The 21,018-nt window shown below is 38.8% G+C and overlaps 1 long non-coding RNA gene across 2 annotated transcripts; it reads left to right on the top strand.

Annotated features, from left to right (window-relative positions):
• The first annotated feature begins 16,553 nt into the window (after positions 1 to 16,553).
• LOC145518168 (uncharacterized) lies at positions 16,554 to 20,497 on the top strand. Of its 2 annotated transcripts, none has more exons than XR_014062671.1 (2): positions 16,554 to 16,733; positions 19,496 to 20,497. It is a non-coding gene; the product is annotated as an uncharacterized LOC145518168 (long non-coding RNA). The 2 variants fall into 2 exon arrangements; XR_014062672.1 differs by having other exon boundaries at positions 19,466 to 20,497.
• Positions 20,498 to 21,018: the final 521 nt, after the last annotated feature.

Raw genomic sequence — 21,018 nt, 5'->3', positions numbered from 1 at the left:
TTGTCTCAGAACATCTTTTGGACTCCTGTGAACAAGAACGTTCAGGATTAAACTCATGCATCAGGCTCTAGCCATGCACTGAGGAGGCAGGCACATCTTGGAAGGGTAAGAGTCTCTGATAGAGCACACAGCTCTATGTTTTATTAATACAACCACTATCCCTGGGGAGATGAGAGACTGGATATGGGACTACCAATCTTCACTGTTGCTGACATTCTTACTGGATTTGTAAGGGTACGACCAAGATAATAGACAAATCAGAACACATCATTTATCCATAGAGAACAAGTTAGGTCCCAGGGAATCTTGGAGTGCAACATAAAGGAACGCATAGATTATCTTCTGTCTCTATCTTTCATAATTCAAGCTATTTAAATTTAATGCCCAAACAATTGACTTTTCAATATTTAAATTCCCCCAATTGACTGACATGACCACCCTCTTACTTGTCACATTTTGACTTTTTCTAAAGACTTCCATTATTTATCTACATTGATTGGATGACCTTTGCCATCTATTTGCCAGCTTTTAAAAGATGTAAATCTTCCAGAAGTATAGTCTGACTGCATTCTCCCCAGGTTAATTAGTATTACTAGTCTCCTGTCATATATTTATGAATTGCACTTCCTTTACTTTTGTACCTGCTCTGACTCATTTCAAGACTGTATTATCCTTATGAGATACAAAGATGAACCTTACTGCACAACCTTAAGAAAAACATACGACTTTTATGGACCTAGAATTTAAAACATTTCTTTCAACATCTGTTTGCTCTTATAATGTAGAAACTATTGTACATATCAACTACTCCATATCAAAACATAGATAGACCAATTTGTGAAGACAATAATGCAATGCAGAGTCAAATGAAATAAAAATTTTCTGTTTTTTCTCTGGCTTGGAAATAAGGAAAGACTATAACATAGGTTTGAATAGCTTTGATTTTTTTCAGTCTACTACAGGGTTTCACAGCACTGAAGTTATCTTTTGAGCTATCTAAAATTTTCCAGACTTTTCAAAGAAGAATAATATAGGTATATTCACTGTGATATAAAATAAGTGCAGTTTGAATACTGAAAGAAAATATACTACAATCCCGTCATGTAGAAAATTGGGAAAACAGTAAGTCAGATTTGTAAGGATGTTTGGGAAAAGTGTTGATGCATAAATTTCCAAATACTTCTCCAAAAGTGTCAGTAGGATCAGTGACTTCCTGTCATGTTCATGTTTGGAGGATCACCTATAATAATTGTGAAACTTGGGGTTGAAATTCATTTGACATCCATGCATCTTGGTACTGTATCTTCAGTCTCAAGGATGTGCTACCACAATTTAGTCACATGGGTGAATAACCAAGATCAAAATATTTCTTTTGTTCTTTGGCACATGGCACTATTAAACCATCCTTACAGGTACTGCAGCAATGCTGCTCCCCACAGAACTTACAAATTCAACTCAAAATCAATTGCAGGCACAGTGAGTAAGGTGCTGTATCCCATGCACAATCACCAACTCTTTAAAATGTAAAATGATATGTCCATTTTGCTAAGTTCTAATTTACCGTATTAAAAACTTCCAAACAGTAGGTGAAGTTTCTAAGACCTAAAAATTTGGTTCTAGAGTCTTTTCTTTTTGAACCCCTCTACAGGCTTTTCCTCTTGAAGAAAAAGGAAAAGCAGAGTTGGCATTTTATATTTTATTTATTAACCTAATTTGTGGCTATGTGTTTGGGACATGGATGTAAACATTTTGCAGGAGCTCAGAGGAGAGTTAAATTTCTAGGAACTCTTGAGCAGAGTGGACAGAACTAACTGGGTACAGGTGAACAAGAAGACAGAGTATAGAAGGTTCGAGTGGTGATCTCCCTGATGACAGCTCGGAGGAGGGACCCGCACAGGACAGTCTTGATTTACTTAACAAGATGGCCATGGCCTCGAATGAGGAAGCAGACACTACACACAGTTTCCAGGTTGGGTTTCCCAAAACAAATGCTTACCCTGGGTGGAAAACAGGAAGGCTTTACCCCCGTCCCAACTTGTCCATCTTCTTTGATGTCTCCTATTTTCAGCAGGAGTTTGTTTGGTCTCCTCACACTTTCCTTCTTGCTGGTCTTGAGTTTTTCAAATTTATCATAATTTAACATTGGTTATATTTACTCGCAAAGGACAATTTAACGTTACTCATGCTTACTTGGAAAGGACAAGAAAGGGAGGGTTGGTCATGGATCGTAAAGACCACATGTTTCTGACGTCCGGGTATGAGTTTGAAGTGGTGTCGTGGTAGAGAGGATGCGGTCCAACCTCAGTTAGACTAGGTAACTTGGGAAACACCCCAGGGATAGAACCAAGTCTTCTTGCATCCTCTGCATAAATTGTTTGCAAAGTGGAGGGTGGCTTCTCCCTGTAAGACTATGTCTGATTCCTCTTTCAGCTGCCTGAATCAACTGCCCTGATCACTCTCTGGTGCTCAGATTGTGACAGTTTACTTGATGTGACCCTAGTAGAGATGAGGGACAGTCACCAGGATGGCAGAGCATGTGCTGTGTATAATGGTGAACTGCAGACAGGAGTGCTTGCTGCCCTCTTTGGGTGGTACTCATTTACTCCTCAAATGCCATCCAGTGTTCAAGCAGCGACAACACTGAGAAGTGGCTGGTTGCATGTGTGTGGAGTGGAGGAAAAGAGGAGGGACCTAGCACTTTATGAGCTCCACAAGCCCCCCTCCCCACTCCCATTTACAAAACAAAAAACACGAGTCTAGGTCAAATCAGGTAAAAAGTTAGAAGCAACACCACCATGATAGTATCTTAAAGAATACTTTAAAATCTTTAATGTGGAAGCAAAAGCAAGTTAATTTTTATGTAACCATATCCTGAGAGACTTATATTTCTAAACTTTTGCAGGCCTTTTTGGGATACATCAGGACATAATGAGCATTGTTTACTCTCAGTGTTAATGGCAACTTTTTGGGGTCCTGAGGTTAGTTTTTCTAATCATGTTTACTCCAAAGATTTTGGGTCATTCTACATATTCTCCCAACTTCTCCATAAAATGGGCGAGGACAATAATGCACCAGAAGTGTGAAACTAAAGCTTACTTACAGAAATAGATCAACAACTAGAAAGCACATTTTAACATTCCCAGATGAAGTGTGCTTTATGAAAGTCATGAAAATAAATGTTTTCTCTTAAAATGAATCCTGACTCAAATAATGAATTGTTTTTTCTCTGATAAAAAAAATTTAACATAAGATTTTAAAATGTTGAGGGCATGGACTTGCTTTGTCTTGTGTTTCTGGATTGCACAGAGGTTTCTGCTAACTCTGAGTTTTTGAACAGCTCCCTGGGAATCCATGGAATAGGAAACAGTCAAGGAAAAGCAGTCTAAAGGGGCTTCAAGTGGTCAGAGAACATGAAAGTCATTTTAGAACTCAACTACTATTTTAACTTTGGTTCTGATGGCTCTTCTATTCGTGTCTGGCCACTTGGTGGCCATATGTGTCCAATCTCACCATCTAGAAAAGCACACTGGCTTAGATCTAAGTGGGCGTGATGCTTTTTTTCACGGGGCCATTGTGACACTTTCTCTATAGCCTAAGAGGGAGAATATTGAGTCAGTCCCCCAAGTATCTTAAGTATTTTAGTAGTGTCCTAAAATTGTGCTGCTTCTTTTTTGTTCTAGTAATAATCACGTGGCTGGGAAGGTTTACCATGTATCATTATACCATTTTAGTCCATGAATATTTTCTCTTAAGTGGCTACATGGCATAAGCCAAATAGATGAAAGGCATAGTAGATTAACCTGTGTGTCTATTCAGTATTACTTAGTGATCAGAACGCACTCAATTCTCTCTCAAAGAACCCGGTCAGGTAATAGAATTTTCACTTTGAAATCTGGTTTGAAATCGTAGAAAGCTGGTTCAATGAAATTTATATTAAATGCATCATCCTTGTCAAGTGCTAACTTAAATATGTTTCCACAAGAGATATTATTTCCTCACCCCTGCCCATGGCTTCCACTGATAACATATAGTTAGCGTCGGATGGAGATTTCAAGGGTGACAAAATGTCATTTACATAATAAATGTTACCCTCATTTTCAGTTTCGGGGATGTCTTATCAATAATTTAGAAAGAATTAATAATATATTTATAATGCATGCTAGAAGTAGGATAAAATTATTTATAAATGCTTAATAAATGTTTGATAATGCTTTTGCCATCCCTGTTATAAATGATAAATAGGTGACTATAGATACCTTGTTAAAAATTAATGCCCACTGGCTATGGTTATTCTATAATGGCTTGAAAATGTTATTAAAAAAGTTAATTAACCTCATACTTTCTATAAACCAATTGTGGCAAAATATAAACTTTAAGGTAGTTTGTACAAATTCTTGGGTTATTATAGCTAATCATATTTATTCAGTGCTGGTGATTTTCTATGCATAATACCAAGGCCACAAAGATCCAGTTTCTTTTAATACTAAATTCTAAATCAGTAGTTGCCAAACTTTGATTTATTACATCCTGAGATATTACAGCTTTAAGGAAATTACGTTTAAATCCTTTACACTCAAATGCGAACTTCAAACTGTACTTTTTAAAATTAATTTTTACTGGAATATAGTTGATTTACCATGTTATATTACTTTCTGCTGTACAGCAAAGTGAATCAGATATACGCGTATATGTATTCACTCTGTTTTAGATCCTAGTCCCATATAAGCCATTACAGAGTAGTAGAGTTCACTGTGCTATACACTAAGTCCTTGTTAGTTACCTAATTTATATGTATTGTAGTGTGTATATGTCAATGTCAATCTCCCAATTTATCACTCTCCACTTATCCCCTTGGTAACTGTAAGTTTGTTTTCTATATCTCTGACTCTACTCCTGTTTTGTAAATAGGTTCATTTGTACCATTTTTTTAATTCCACACATAAGCGATATCATATGATATTTGCCTTTTTCTGTCTGACTTACTTCACTCAGTATGACAGTCTCAGGGTCCATCCATGTTGCTGAAAAGGACATTATTTTGTTCTTTTTTATGACTGAGTGATATTCCACTGGATATTTGTACCATATGTTCTTTATCCATTCATCTGTTGATGGACGTTTAGGTTGCTTCTATGTCTTAGCTATTGTGAATAGTGCTGCTATGAATATTGAGGGTCATGTATGTTTTTGAATTATTACTTTCTCTGGATAAATGGCCAGGAGTGGGATTATTGGGCATATATCCAGCATAGTATGAACCGTAGCAGAGGACCCTGGACAAGTAAAAGGACAAGAAAGATCTTCTGCAATGGCATAGAATGAAAGAGATATTTAAAAAACAAATCAGTTGCACTTTTGTGTGAGAAGAAATTCAAGGTTGTAGCATAGGACTGCAGTTTCCTAAAGCGGTTTTTAATTTGGAATTGTCACCCAATCTGTTGGCCTCTTACAAAGAAAAGCATGGAGTGATGAGTAAGTGATGAGGGCTCTTAAAGTTTAGAAGCATCAACTCTGGGCAACCATTGGGATTTCAGGTATGTAATCCATTTCTCTCACATCCCAGAAAAAGGAGGGTCTAGGTTTCTGGTATAGTCTGTAAAAAGTGTGTACCCACCCCGTACATCGTCTGTATCATTTATACATATTATATGTTTGTATAAAACATTTTTTGAGACTCATTCAGTATTTGTGAAACCACCCAATAGCCTGCTCCCCAGAGAAGGAGGGTGCTGTGAGGAGCTTCCAGGAAGACCCCTCTGCGAATTCCACGTACGTCTACTAGTCCACTAATCTCATGAAATGTGAGATGCTGGGGCTGCCGGCCTAACACAGGGGGTGTAATGAGAAAAAGCAGCTGCCTCCACCATCTGACCAAAAGTACATGAATTTGCGGAGACGAAGTGTAAAACTCTCAAAAGGAATGTTGTGGGGTTATTCTTGGTTATTCTGAAAGAAGCTTTTCTCTAGACTATTTTGCCAAAGGATGTATGACTTTAATAAAAAGACCTTGGGTGGAGCAGGAATAGCCGCATGGGTTATTGTCTTGATGAATTATAACCAAGCCAGCATCGCATCTCTGCAGAAACTCATGCACCCGTCACCCTGCTGAGTCGGGTGGAGGCCCCCACTGATGCTGAGTACACACCGCACCGATCGGGACACAACTGCGTCAGGTGCTGAGGGAAAGGGGTTCAGTAAGGCTTTCTTGTTCATGGCTTCATACCCAAAGACAGACACACTCAGACTTGGCCCCAGCACACTTATCTTTATTAAATTAATAAAAACAGTTCCAAAGTTAAAGAGTTCTACAGAACTCTTTCTGTAGAAGATGGCAGCAATATAAAACGCACAGTGTTCCTGGAGTGAATTTAAAGGACTGCAATCAGGTAAGGAGAAATAAGCGTCTCTGAGGATGAGAGGCAGCTTAAAGATATTTATGATGAAAATGAAGGTGTGGCTTGGTAAAGTAAACACAGTATTCAAGAAGGGGTGTATCACTTGTGTGTGTATTATCCCAGTGCGAGAGAGTGAGTCGTTTGTGGGAATGTATGTTTGCTTTATTGGAACAAAAACTGAGATTGAGGATTAAGGGATTTAAGAAATTCAAAACTTTAGTAAAAACTCAAGGATGACCTCACCCTGCTCTGAATTCACCTGTTATGTATCATCCAAGTGATTTATGTCATAGATAGCAAGCACTGCCCTTCCTCATTATTCAGTTCAGTTCAGTCATTCAGTCATGTCTGACTCTTTGTGACCCCATGGACTGCAGCACGCCAGGCCTCCCTGTCCATCACCAACTCCCGGAGTTTACTCAAACTCATATCCATTGAGTCGATGATGCCATCCAACCATCTCATTCTCTGTCATCCCCTTCTCCTCCCACCTTCAATCTTTCCCAGCATCAGGGTCTTTTCAAGTGAGTCAGTTCTTTGCATTAGGTGGCCAAAATATTGGTGTTTCAGCTTCAGCATCAGTCCTCATTATTTCTATAGGGCTTTTTGTCTCCTTAATTACATCATCAGCTCTTGGGGAGTAGAAAATACCTGCTGTCTCATCAACAAGCCCTGGGCTGGGTACCTAAGTGGCATCCAAAAATGATTCATGGGTTTCAGGGTTAGTCACAGCATCATGCACAGTTGGCCACTTTTTTCCTTCTTTAGTTCACTCTATTGGATCCAGCTGCAGTAATTCATTCAGTCAGGCCAGTCCATGATTGTGGCAGAGCATAAAATGGAAATTAAGGGACTGACTTGAGAAATATGGAGAAAATCATAAGTAGAATTTAGTGACAAACCGAATAGAGTATGACAGAAACTCAGGTGCCATTTTGGAAAATGCCAACAGCATCGTTGAGGGCAAAATCACCTGAGCAGGTGCCTTTATGCAATCAGGCAGTGCCATAAAAGATCTCGTTATTACAGGAGGCTTTTCTCCCTCTCTCCTTCCTGGCGTGCAAATACTGTCAAGCTACATTAGCACCGAAAGGAGTTAGATTGCAGTGACCTTTACTAATCCACCGCATTTATGTTTGTACTTTTCTCGCAATAAATGTAACATTACAATTATTAATGTCAGCATTTTCTTTGGAAACAGTGATGAACTCATTAAGCACACTGCCAGGTGTTGCCCACCCCAGGTGTGAACCTAGTGGTTAGTGAGATGTAAATAACTCCTTATGGAAAATTTGTAGTCTACCGAATTAGTAGCCATGCACAAAGCCAAACTAGTTTCCTGTGATTAGCTTCGTTACACCACTAGCTGCTTTGGTGCAGGTTGAATGAAAGAGTAACAGATGCCCCTCCTTTTAGGATATAAATCAGATTAGCATGTATCTCATTGCCCTCTGTTTTCCAGAGATAGCTGTCATCCTTTGCACAAAATTGGGGAGAGATCCACAGTGAAGCGTATGTCAGGACTCTTGGTACGATCTCACCCCGTTTCTTTGAGATGCGAGCCCTGTGAGCAGTGATGACGTTTGCCCAACTACTGAGATATTTGTTGTTGCCTCAGCATCTCCTGTATCACTTGCTATTTAAAGGAATGGCATCTGGTGGTGGGGGAGAGGTGAACAGTACTCTTGGATCCTTGTATGACAGCGGTTGGGTGGCTAGCAGATGTTTCAAGGTTCCTTTCCTGGTTCAGATTCTGTTTTCCATTTCTCTTTCTGTAATCTCTGAAACAAATGTCAACATGATTAGGATAGGGGAAAAAAGAAGCATGTTGAGATCTCCGAGTCCAGAAGAGCCAGTCTGTTAGGCTACTGTGGCTGCTGTTTGTTACTGCTTCATGTCATCTCTAAAGAGGCCAGATCCTTGAACAGGTTGCGAATTCCCACACGTGGCATCTTAGCGCTAACAACGGTACCCTGCCCCCTGCCTCCAGCGACGGGTGACAGCCGTACTAAGTATGTGGGTCCAAGAAATAGAATCGATTATTGTAATTTACACTGGGTAACTTGTAAAGCAGTCATGTTTATTTCTGTAGCCTGAGTTTTTTTGCAACATGGAGACTGCTTATTTTTACTTACTTGATGCTGCTGTGGGTACAGGTATGAAGTCATTATTTTGGTGAAATGTTGTTATGTTCCACAAGGGGGCCACCCAGCTATAAGGTCTTGGGCAAGTGACTTAACCTCCCAGGGAAAGCAGGGGTAATAATTTCAACCTCATAATGCTGCAGTGAGTAATGCATCAGGTACCATGTAATTATCTATCAATTAATACTGAATATAGCCTGTGTTCATAAATGCTGGCGTCCCACTGTTTTAGTGAAGCAGTAATCAATGCAGTACAGTGCCTGTTTGGGTTCCTCAGTAAGCACACGTTGATTGAACATGAATTACACGTTGCTGCTGTTTCTTGGTTGGCATCAGTCATCTCCAGTGCCTTCCGTGCCCAATGTTCTCACCCCCAGCAGCACTGTTCATGGGAAGTGCTCACCGTCAGGGGAGCCCTTCTGCAGAGCCCACACCACGGCCCTGATGCCATCACCTCTGCGCTTCACCCACAATTTCTAGGTAGATTGGTTGAGGAGAATCATTTTTTTTAATACAGTTTTGTTTCCTCCTCTGTGTAATACGATTATATTACTGATTACCACAAAAGGCCCCTTTGGCTTAGCATAGCGCTATCAATATAATGTGAGTATAAGAAGATGAAGGGGCAGTTTGATTAGAATCATCCCCTCGATGGCAAGGACTGTTGTCTTTACCGCTTGTTACCCATACCCACGAAGGCCAGTGCGTCTAGTAGGCTTTTAACAGAGTCATTGAGAGAATGGTGAGATGAAAGAGCCAGAAATTTTTTAAGCATAATTGGTGGGATAAGTTTAACTAGGAGCGCTCATGGATAGATCATTTATAATATTCTGTCCTGTATACATGATTTTGGCATCAATTCAGAAGAAATTAAAAATAGCAGGTTCAAGTTCATCTTGGTATAATTCATCGCAGTTTTCTTAATCAGGTCCTAGAAAGAAGTATAATTTTATTATTATTATTTTTTTAATTCGCAACATAGTTCCATATTTGCTATGAGCCATAGTTAGGTCATTTATTCCTCGCAGTAACCCTGTGAAGGAGGTACTGTAATTACCCCCACTGTGTAGTAGTGGAAATAAATGCATAGAAAGTTTAAGCACCTTGACCTCATTCATACTGTTGGTTGGCCATGGCAGTCAAGTTCTCCATTATTGCAACATCCTTCTGAGACAACACACTGCCTGTCTACTTAGTGGATTATTTTATATGGTAGACATGTGAGGGAGAGGCAAAGTAGAGTGAAGAATAAAAATAATAATTTCTAAAGCCATTGTCAAAGGAGACAGGGCGGTAGTGCAGTTGAGAGAAACCAAGAATTGGGGATTTACTGTAGTGAGTGAACTGTGGGCACAAAATAAGTATGTTATAATCTAGCCCCTGTCTACTTTTGCACCCCTGTCGTGTAACCTCCTCCATACACACAGTGATTTATTCAGATCTGGCAGTGTCTTCTATTATTAGTCTTCTTCAGTCTCTGCCCCATCTGCGTGTTCACATGCTTTTACCCAAAACTGAGCTCAAACATCACCTTCTTTGGGAAGGAATCCCCTATTTGGGTAACTTCTTTCCCATGTTTCTCTTGCATGTTTTTGAACACTTGATTATAGCAAGTGTACTGTGTTGCCTAAAGAGCACTTGTTTCTGCAAGTATCATATTGATGAAAAAATAATTAGCCTTGAAAAAAAAAGGTTCTATGTCCTCTGTGGAAGGTGAATTATTCTTCCTCCTGACTTAGATTTTGAGACTTTCTAAAATAATTAAGGTTGGGAGTACCTTATAGTTAATCCAGTCTTTCTCCATTCTGTGTTCTATCTAGTTACATTCAAAAGGAAATCTAGATTCTGAGGGGAAAAAACATATCAAATATATAGAATGAGTAAGGGACAAGGTTAGCTCCCAATTGGAAACACTTTAATGAACTATTCTTATCAATAAAAAGCTGACACTTACCACTTAAAATGTGTCAAGCAGAAGCTGTGCCCTTTGCCTGGAAAATTATATTAAAAAACAATATTAATAGTTGCTGAAACTACCTGAACAGGTAACTTGTCCAAAATCATGTATCTGCTAAAGCATATATCAAACCCAGCCTAACCCCAGAACTCAAGCTCTTTATCATCTTCACATTGGAGCTCTCAGTTCTGTGTCTGCTTTTAAATGAGGAAAAAGGGAGAGATACTTACTATGAAATTCTGATCAGCATCACAACCCAAAAAAGGATGTGGTGAAAGTCATAAATTGGCTTTTTCTTAGGGTCAAAGGGGGCAGAGTGTAACTGTTGCTCTTGGAAGGGAAACCTACAAAGGAGAGGGAAGGAGTAAAGGTCTTTACCAAGGGAGGGGCTGTGTGAACAGAAAGGGGCAGAAAGGCAGGCAGGCCCTGCAACCTGCTGTGCAAAGCTCTGCCAATACTGCTCAAGTCCAGCTCTGTTTTCCCTTACACACATAGAAAAGGCCAAATGAGTGGTTTGTGGGAGGTCTACGCATCCTTATTTTTAGCATTTTATATCCATGCTATTAAGAGGAAAGCTAAAGTCTTGTATTGTTTGCCACACATATTCAGGTTGTATTATCTGTGCTTTAAACATCACACAAAAGCACTTGTGTAACTAACAGCTGCCTTTCCCCAGTCAAATAAGGGTCACAAGAGGCGACATGCCTCGAAGAGTTAAGCAGTATCTCAGGCCTTTGCTCTTCTAATCCCTGGGTAGAAAAGCTATTAATACATTTCTTCAGAAGCATTTTCTGTTGTTCTCAGATGAAAGGTAGCATCTCACTGTAGGCATATTGTACTCAGTAATCGCAAAAGTAGGCGATGGAGGTAAGAAGTCAGTTTGGATCACAGGACAGCTTGCCACAGCAAGATTGCCAGTTAACTTAAGATGGAGCTGTATGCATTTCATCAAGAGGGTGTAGAGGTTTCTTTTCACGTGGATATGTAGTAAAATAGAGGAACTTCTGTTTTAAAGATCAGTTAACTGAAGTTCCCTACTTCCCCTACCATTCAAGGCAGAGACATATCCTGAATACATTCTCCAGAGTGACATTTGCGTGTTTGAGGTTTATTTCCTTCACCACAAACTTGTGTCTAAGTGACAGTGGCGGATTTCCATAAATCAATTAGCTCAGGGGCCGTTTTTCCTTAAACTCCGAGAAATGTCCTTATAAATCTTTCCCTTCCCTATCAAGTAGAAAGGAACGGGACAGTGAGAAAAAGAGTTCTGCTAGTTCTAGCAGCAGGCTCAGCAAGTGCCCACTGGTAATAGATTTTTTGTAAACATATTTATGATGCCACCTATTGCTCACCCTGCGCTTCAGCATTTGAGAAATGGGGCCATTATTAGCCAAGCAGACCGAGGTCCAGCACTCTGAATGCACAGGGACTGTGATTTTCCAGCCATTCAAGACCATATTGTGTTGCCCTCAGGAGAAGAGAGCGACAGAGAATTAGATGGTCAGATGGCATCGTCGACTCAGTGGGCATGAGTTAGAGCAAACTCTGGGAGATAGGGAGGGACAGGAAGCCTGGAGTGTTGCCGTCCACGGGGTCACAGAGTCGGACGTGACTGAGCAACTGAACGACAGTACTTCAAGTTTACCACTACTTGGTTTCAGCATTTACACTTGACTTTTTGTGACAAATGAACATGAGCCTTTCAATGGTCCCCACTGTGCCCACTTTGTCTTTGAGTCTGTTCCCCACTTGCCTCTCACAGGGTCACCCCCGTGACATCAGATGGTGGGTATTTGGGGATAAAAGGTGAAGGGGACCAGACTGGATAGTGGTTTGGGTTCAGTGGAAAAGCAGTATTTTTAGAGATGGGAGGCATATTTATACTCTAATTATAGACTGTGAAAACTGATAAAAAACTATTTAAAGAGGAAATACATTTTGTTTATTATTAAAGAAAAGTTTTTGTTGTGTTTTTATTTATAATACTTGTTTTCTTGATGAAGCTAGACTAATTATATAACTTATTTTTTAATAATAAAGGTCAGTATATATAAAAAAGAACCATTTGATTAGATGTCTTTTGTTTATAAGATAATCCTGTTAAAATGTCAATTTATATAATCTTTCAGTATTTATGCAGAATAATAATTACTCTACCATCTATATAATTAATATTGCAAATTATCTGATTTGAAATAAAATAGAGTATTAAAAAGAAACAAGTACATAATGTTTCATATCTTAGCAAGCTATTATTTTAGCATTTTTAAAACAAATTGTATTAAGCCTTCCAAGAGTGTTCTTCTCCTATCTAAGTAAGATCATCTATAAAAGTAAGATGTTTGTTCGGAATGCTGTCTTTGTTCCTTCGGTCCCTAGGATATTCTTTAGGCCATAATTGCTGCAATGGGTATTTTTTTCATTAATAGTATATGATGTATTCTAAAGCATAGAGATGGAATTCGTATTTAAATATGCAGATAGATAGACTAGTATGTGTGTTGGTTTCCAATTTGTTCTTTTCCAGCACAGCAGGACACTAATAATAGGGCAGGAAGAGGCTACAATGACTTCTCAAGGTAGTTTCCCACTCTTGTTTTCTACTTACTATAATCCGAGGTGGCAGCACAATTCAAACACAAAGGAATAATTCTGAAACAAAAATAATGTTTCCCTTCCAAACACTTATATATTTGAAATTGGCAATTTTTATGACCTATTCTATCTTTTGGCAAGCCTTTACTACATTTAAGCTAATTTTCCTGTAGTAGGTCTTTAGTATGATCACAGACTATGAAGGGCCACGGGAAAATTCTTAGTTGTCCTCAAGGTAATTGTGCATGAAAGTCATGGCAAAAGAGTGGGCCAGGCTGGGTCCCCACTGCTGTTTCTTCCAATTATTATATTGAGATGAGCCGGTTGTATGACCTTAGACATAACAGGAAACTTCCTTAGTTGCATTCATTCATTCATCGCAGCCAGTGACTGCTCTGAGGACATAGTGGCCTCACAGATCTTATATTCTGGTGAGGGAACTGTCAAATAAGTAAGCATATGAATATTTAAGTAAGATCATTACAAGTTGCCGCTGCTGCCCTGAAGGAAATAAACTCACTGTTCTGAGAGAGAGAAGGAAAATAAAGGATAGATCTAATTTAGATGGTGTGTTTCAGGAAAGTGTCAGCTAGAAGCATGTAAGCACAGGAATAGTGAGAAGAAAACTGTGACATGTGATAATTCTGGATCAGCTTACCTCTCAAGTTTGTTGTAAGATTGATAGGTCATTGTTGTGGAAGGACATTAAAAAATTGAAAATGGAACATAAATCTACAATTTTGTAAATTTTATGAGGTGTTGGAAAGATGCCTTTCCTTCTCTGATACTCAGAGGGCCATATGTCTATGACCAACCTTAGTTCTCTGGAGAAGGAAATGGCAACTCACTCCAATATTCTTGCCTGGAAAATCACATGGACAGAGTAGCCTAGCAGGCCTCAGTCCCTGGGATTGCAAAAGAGTTGAACATGACTTACCGACTAAACAACAGCAACAAACCTCAGTCCACTGTTAAGATAAGAAAGGAAATTAGACAGGATTTAAGAAGTGACTGCAAATCTAAGAATTTTGTTTGATAAATCAATTTGGCATAATACAATACCACCTAAAGCCCAGTTCTGTTATTCTAGCTGATAGAGTCATTTGGTTGAATGTTGCTTCTTACTATACTAAAATCCATTATAATATAAACATAAAATTTTTCATATTCCTGAATTTTATCATAGAGTTATTTAAAGTTTTTAAAGATTTAATAAACACACATATAGAAAGCCAAGCAGAAGCACAAAAACATTTTTCTCTAACAGCAGGACCTATTTAATTTAATCTTAGAATACATGATTTATCTTTAAAGAAAGATACTGTTAGGGAAAAAAAAAAGAAAAAACATTGTTCATGGCCATATGTTATTGTAAAACAGCATATTTGAATATTTTAAAGACACTAAATTTGGTCCAAATTGAAGTAGGCTTTTTTCTTTTGTTGATAGTGTGAAGCATATGCTGGGAATATGAGCCATAATTAAGCAGTAAGACACAACAGGGTGTGTGTGTTGTGCTGGGAACAGTCCATGTACTGGGTGTGTAAAGTATGTGGCCAAAAAGAGAGTCGCCCACAGGCACCATGGTGGTGGCTGTAATCCAGCCCAACATACGAGCATATGCCTTTCAGCATGCTTTTGCTGTGTGAACACGCTCTTGTTATGAATCATGTTACTTTATCTTATAAGAACATTTTCAATCATTATACTTGGGCGAAAACCAGAAAAATGCAAATTCTACAATGAGACGTCTTCTTTTCCTTGATATGGAAAGGGTTTGCTTGACAGCATTTCCTGTGTGTTTCGGGTTTGCTTCAGTTGGGAATATGGCTTTCGTACTAGTTGGAGAAGTAGACGACCGGAGAGACAGAGGTGGTCTGAACTAAGAGGGAAGCGCTAAGAGCTAAATCTTGAGCACTTGCATGCAGTTGAAAACTAAAGTCATTTGTTTTGCCTCTCCAATTTCAGGAAATAGGTTTGACCCTCTGAAGTTCTTAAATAAGAGGAGCATAAATCTTATTCCATGGATCCTTTGAGCTTTAAAGAACAAAAAACAATTTTTCTTTTTTTTTTAAGTAATGGAACAGAGAAAATTTCAAATTCACCAAGTTCTGGTTACATTTAGGATTGTGTTTTGAGAAATTGACAAAATGTATGTCACCTTTTACTCTAATTAACAATGTGGTGTTGCTTTAGGATTTGGAAAGTGTCATAGGCAAATTATTTGTCTTTCAACCATCTTCTTTAAAAATGCACTGTGACAAGCAAGGCTTTGAGAAGGAAAAGGAAGACTTTTTGAGATAGAAGCTAAGGAACGCCCTGCAGATGTAAGGCACCCTATTACTCTCGTGGAGCAGATGTGTCTAATACACAAGCTCCAACCAAGAATGAAGGCACATGGAATATATACTCTTTGTAATAAAATTAGATCTAGACTGGGTGGCTAATTTTTAATGATACATTGTTGTTTAACTGGGAATAACCAAAATTAAATGAGACAGTATTTGTAACCATGTACAGTAATTAAAATGCCAATACCCATTGAAATTGGATGAATAATAACTCTGATATGACTTGGTCTGAGAAAATTAAGAGTTAAAGCTTGAGGTAGAACTTGTTGAGTTTGGGGGATCTGTTCTAAAAAGAGAAAGAGGAAAACAGGAAAAGACCCCACTGTAACTGAAAGTTGTATTTCAGTATATTGAATTTTCTAGAATATTTTCACAATTTTTATCATAAAGCCCTTATAATGTTTTCATAGTTAAAATCTTAGATTTTTAAATTCAACTTGTATCTTATCTGCAACATATGAAATTTACACAGAGAGAAGTAAAGAATGACTCCTTTACTCAAGAAGCTTAACATTGAGGGAGACAGATAAGATGATTCAAAGCGAGGTGTGATACTACAAGGAAGTAGGTCAAGGGCCATTAGAAACACATAGGGATTCAAAGGAGGGAACTGTTTGTTTTGGAGATGTGAGGAGTGGTCTTCTGGAGGGGGCTGTGTGTGAGGTAGCGATTCAGGTGTGGATGGGCCGTGAATAAGTAGAGGAGAGGTAACTGGGGCCTCACGGTCAGATAACTTTAGGTGGAGTGACTGAGTGTTTGTGCTCAGTCACTTCACTAATGTCCGACACTTTGTGACACTATGGACTACAGCCCACCAGGCACCTCTGTCCATGGAATTCTCCAGGCAAGAATAATGGGGTGGTTTGCCATGCCCTCTTTCAAAGGGTATCTTTCCAACCCAGGGATCAAATCCGAGTCTCCTGTGTCTCCTGTATTGCAGGTGGATTCTTAACCCACTGAGCCACCAGGGAAGCCGGGAGTGACTACACAGTAAATAGTAAGGGGGCCCAGTTTGCCCTAGAAATCAGTGGCTTGGAGTGTAGAATGTTACAGAAGAAAGGCTTTTGTGATCTTTGCTTCTGATCACCTTCCTCCTTCAGAGGAAAACTCCAGTGACCCCAGAGTTATTGGTGGCTGAAGGATACACACTTAGAATAAGCCCAGCGCTTAATACCAATGTACTGACTTCATTGTCCGCTAATATTTTTGTATTGTGAACTAATTTGAAAGGCATAACAAAGAAGAATTTTATCTTAGCAGCAGTAGAAACCTGTGAAGGATTGTGCATGAGGTGGGTTGAGACAAGCCTTCAAGTAAGATCCCTCAAATGATTGAACCCTTTTGTCAGATTGTGTCAATCGGTTCAAAAAGCAATTAAATATATCCATGAAGAGAGACATAATGGATTACTAAGGAGACATTGAGTATTTGGGGGGTGCATTTTTGTGTGTGTAGCTTCCCTGATGGCTCAGATGGTAAAGAGTCTGCCTGCAATGCGGAAGACCCGGGTTCAATCCCTGGGTTGGTAAGATCTCCTGGAGAAGGAAATGGCAACCCACTCCAGTACTCTTGCCTGGAGAATCCCATGGACAGAGGAGCCTGGTAGGCTACAGTCTATGGGGTCGCAAAGAGTCAGACACAATTGAGCGACTTCATTTTTTTATGTAGATCATGAAATCATGGAAGATAGTTTCTATGTCTGAAGAATCAAGGAAACAGTCCACCAGAGAATCTTAATTTCCTCAGACTTGGAGAAAACCTCCCCACATTTATGTACTTCTGTCTTCTTTCACAAATGTTATGGTCTTGAGAAAAATAATATATGCCTCAAAAGAGATAAATGATCAGACAGAAATGGGGAAATAGAAAAATAGGTAGATTGTTTATTTTTAGGTATCTTATTACTTTCATTTTCATTCACTAAAAAATGAAAACTTGTTGTTAGCAGAGGGAATAAAATAGTTAACAATCATGAAGTATTAGTCACTCAGTCATGTCCAACTCTTTGTGACCCCGTGGACTGTAACTCGCCGGACTCTTCCATCCATGGGATTCTCCAGGCAAGAATACTAGAGTGGGTAGCCATTCCCTTCTCCAGGAGATCTTCCTGACCCAGGGATTGAACCTGGGTCTCCTGCATTTCAGGTGGATTCTTTACCATCTGAGCCACTTCATGAATACCTGTCAAACCAAAAGGAAGTCCAGACTGTAAGATTTTGAACTTAAAATCAGTATACTACAACTGACTTAAGAGGAAAACAAAAGCTCAGGGACAGTGGTTCTTTAGAGAAATCCACCTTATCACGACAGTATCCACATCATAGTTGTCTTAAATAACATGGCTCTTTGATAAATATGCTGCTAGAGAAATTGGTGTTTTGGGTGACAGCCTCAGTAGCCAGGTTAATGAACTTCTCTTGGGGGCCAAGGGTATGTTAGTTACCTGTCTCTTTGCTCCTCATGGATGGACAGCTTCAGCCTGGGGAAAAGCATGTGTGTAAACCCAGAAATGTGACTCCCTTCCCCTTCTTTGCAGCCTTGTGGTTGGAACTGTTAGGTATTTCCGCTTAAATACAACACAAGAGGAGGTCTGTATCTTTTACGGGCACAAAGGCCATTCATATAAGCAAAATAATTAAGGATACAAACTGAGGTGAAAATAATTTGAGGTGAATAAGCTGAAAAAAAGAAAGCTTCAGGTTTTGTGAAATAGTTCCTTTCAGCGGGGCAGGTAAGTAGGTCTATCGTCACTGAAATGTTCCTGTTCCACATTTGCTTTTATTTTGCTATTGCAGACGGGGAAACAAAATATCCCCTGGAAAATAAGGGAAAATTGTTCGTTCTTTATTCACCATAATTGAGCCTGAAAATTTCAAGTAACGCTGCTCAGATGGAAAATGCCACAGAAAGCACAATGCGGGTCTCGTTCAGGTAGCAAATGTGAAACGTTTGTTAAGCAAAATGTACCTTTCAAACACAGCTGAAAACATCAACAGGAAGATAGGAATGGCTCATCACATTTCTTTATCTTTTAAATTTTTTCGTATTTGTCTAAGTTTAGCACAGGCATTAGAGACCTATTACTTAGATTCATAAACATGAATTTATTTGAAGATTAAAACAATGCATTTTGTAACTATTAAGATTTAGAGATATTCTTGTGATTACAAAGGTAATTCCATAGACTTCTCTGTTAAAAATGGACCTCAAGTTGCTCAAGTTACAAATGGAGGAAAGTTTGGAGGGAACTTGACTTAGACAGTGAGAGGTTGTTCAGATAGTTTGGTAATGATGTCAATAGCTGTGTTTATTAGTAGTTACTAAGCTCCTGGGCTTCTGCTGATGCTTCACATGTATCTTGCAACTGGGCGTAGCCTAAAGTTAAGGTTATACTTTTTTCATTTTTGCTGAGTCTGGCAATCCCACTCATATGAAAAATAAGAAAATTGAAGTTAAAGAACTCTCCCTAAAATCAGAGTTGTTAAGAAATAAGCTGAACCTGGAACCAAGATCTTTTTTGCTTCAGAGCCTCTATTTTAACTTCTGTGCCATAATTTAGTGTGCTCTAGTGAAACAACCTACAAGTTCAATAAGCAGAAAGACTTGATGACACAAACAATGGGTGGAATTTATCTCATTGACAAGAATTCTCAGATACTGTGAGAATGAAGAAAAGTGTCTTTCACTGTTCTTTGAATTTATATTTGACACATTTATTGTGTCTTTATAGGAGAAGATTCTCTTCAACTTGATTTGAATAGGCACTGAATAAACACAGCTGTTTTACTTTAGCTTTGGCACAAATAGCAATGTATGTCAAGTTTCTAAAGAGAATGAGCAGAAACTCTTTTGAGAGAAATGGAGAAGCAGAAGTAGACTTCTATTAGTTTGGTGCAAAAGTAATTGCAGGTTTTGCATCATTGCCATTTATCTTTTGATACTAGAATACATTCTTAGATATGGTTATATTATTCATCACTTTAAAGCACAATTCTCACTTTATGTTTTTTTTTTTTTTGCTAGTGACTTATTGTTTGTTTTATATGTATTTAGATTATGGAAATGATATTATACAAAAAGTAAATCTGAGTGATTTTCTTATTCAAGTTGAAAATGAGTCATAAAGCAGCAGTGATAACTCGCAACATCCACAATGCATTTGGCCCAGGAGCTGCTAATGAAAGTACAACGCAATAGTGGTTCAAGAAGTTTTGCAAAGTTGATGAGAGTTTTGAAGATGAGGAGCACAGTGGCCGGTTATTGAAAGTTTACAACAACCAATTGAAAGCCAGAATCGAAGCTGATCCTCTTCCAACTACATGAGAAATTGCCGAAGAACTCAACATTGACCATTCTACAGTTGTTCAGTATTTGAAGAAAATGATAAAGGTGAAAAAGCTTGATAAGTGGGTGCTTTGGGACCTGACCACAAATCAAAAAAAAAAAAAATCATTGTTTGGAAGTGTTGCCTTTTCTTATTCTGTGCAGCAATGAACCGTTTCTCAATTGGACTGTGACATGTGATGAAAAGTGGATTTTATGCCACAACCAGTGACGACCAGCTCAGTGGATAAAATGAGAAGAAGCTCCAAAGCACTTCCCAAAGCCATACTTGCACCAACAAAAGGTCATGGTCACTTTTGGTGGTCCGCTGCTGGTCTTATCTGCTAAAATTTTCTGAATCCGAGTGAAACAGTTACATCTGAGAAGTATACTCCACAAATCGATGAGATGCTCCAAAAACTGCAAGGACTGCAGCAGGCATTGGTCAACAGAATGGGCCCAATTCTCCATGACAACACCTGGCCCCATGTTGCACAACCAATGCTTCAAAAGATGAACGCATTGTGCCACAAAGTTTTGCCTCGTTTGCCATATTCACCTGATCCCTTGCTGACCGACTACTACTTCTTCAAGTGTCTCAGAAACTTTTTGCAGGGAAAACAGTTCCACAACCAGCAGGAGGCAGGAAATGCTTCCCAAGAATTCATCTAATCCTGAAGCATGAATTTTTATGCTTTAGGAATAAACAAACTTATTTCTCTTTGGCAAAAACGTGTTGTGTAATTGTTCCTATTTTGATTAAGAAACATGTGTTTGAGCCTAGTTATAATAATTTAAAATTCACAGTCCAAAACCACAATCACTCTTCCACCAACCTCATACAAATATTTTAAAGAAAGAAAAGAAGTGCCTTCTTACTGTAAATCCCACTAGATTGATTATGTGAAAGAAATTATTACTCATCAATTATTCATTATGTGCAACAGTGCACCATCATTTTGGAGTTAAAAGGGTGAGGATAAACTATGATTACTGCCCCCATGAAACAAAAGAGAGAGATACACAGGATAGGGCATGAGAGAGCGGAGGGGTAAGATGGTGGCCTCCAGACCATCTGATTAATTTCCTGCTCTATAACTTACCAGCAGTACATCTATCTCTATGATCAGTTTTGTCATCTGTCAAATGGGCATAATCATAATACTATCTCTCCTGTTAAGGAATGCAATTAAAAAAAAAAGTCAATTCATGGGGAAAAAAAAATAAAACTTCTCCACAAAGGTAGAAGAGAA

The sequence above is a fragment of the Giraffa tippelskirchi genome, chromosome 8 (assembly GCF_054371585.1).
Source record: "Giraffa tippelskirchi isolate mGirTip1 chromosome 8, T2T-mGirTip1v1.2.pri, whole genome shotgun sequence".
NCBI lineage: Eukaryota > Metazoa > Chordata > Mammalia > Artiodactyla > Giraffidae > Giraffa > Giraffa tippelskirchi.
Note: the sequence above shows the minus strand (reverse complement) of the source record. Positions and strands in the feature narration are given on the sequence as shown.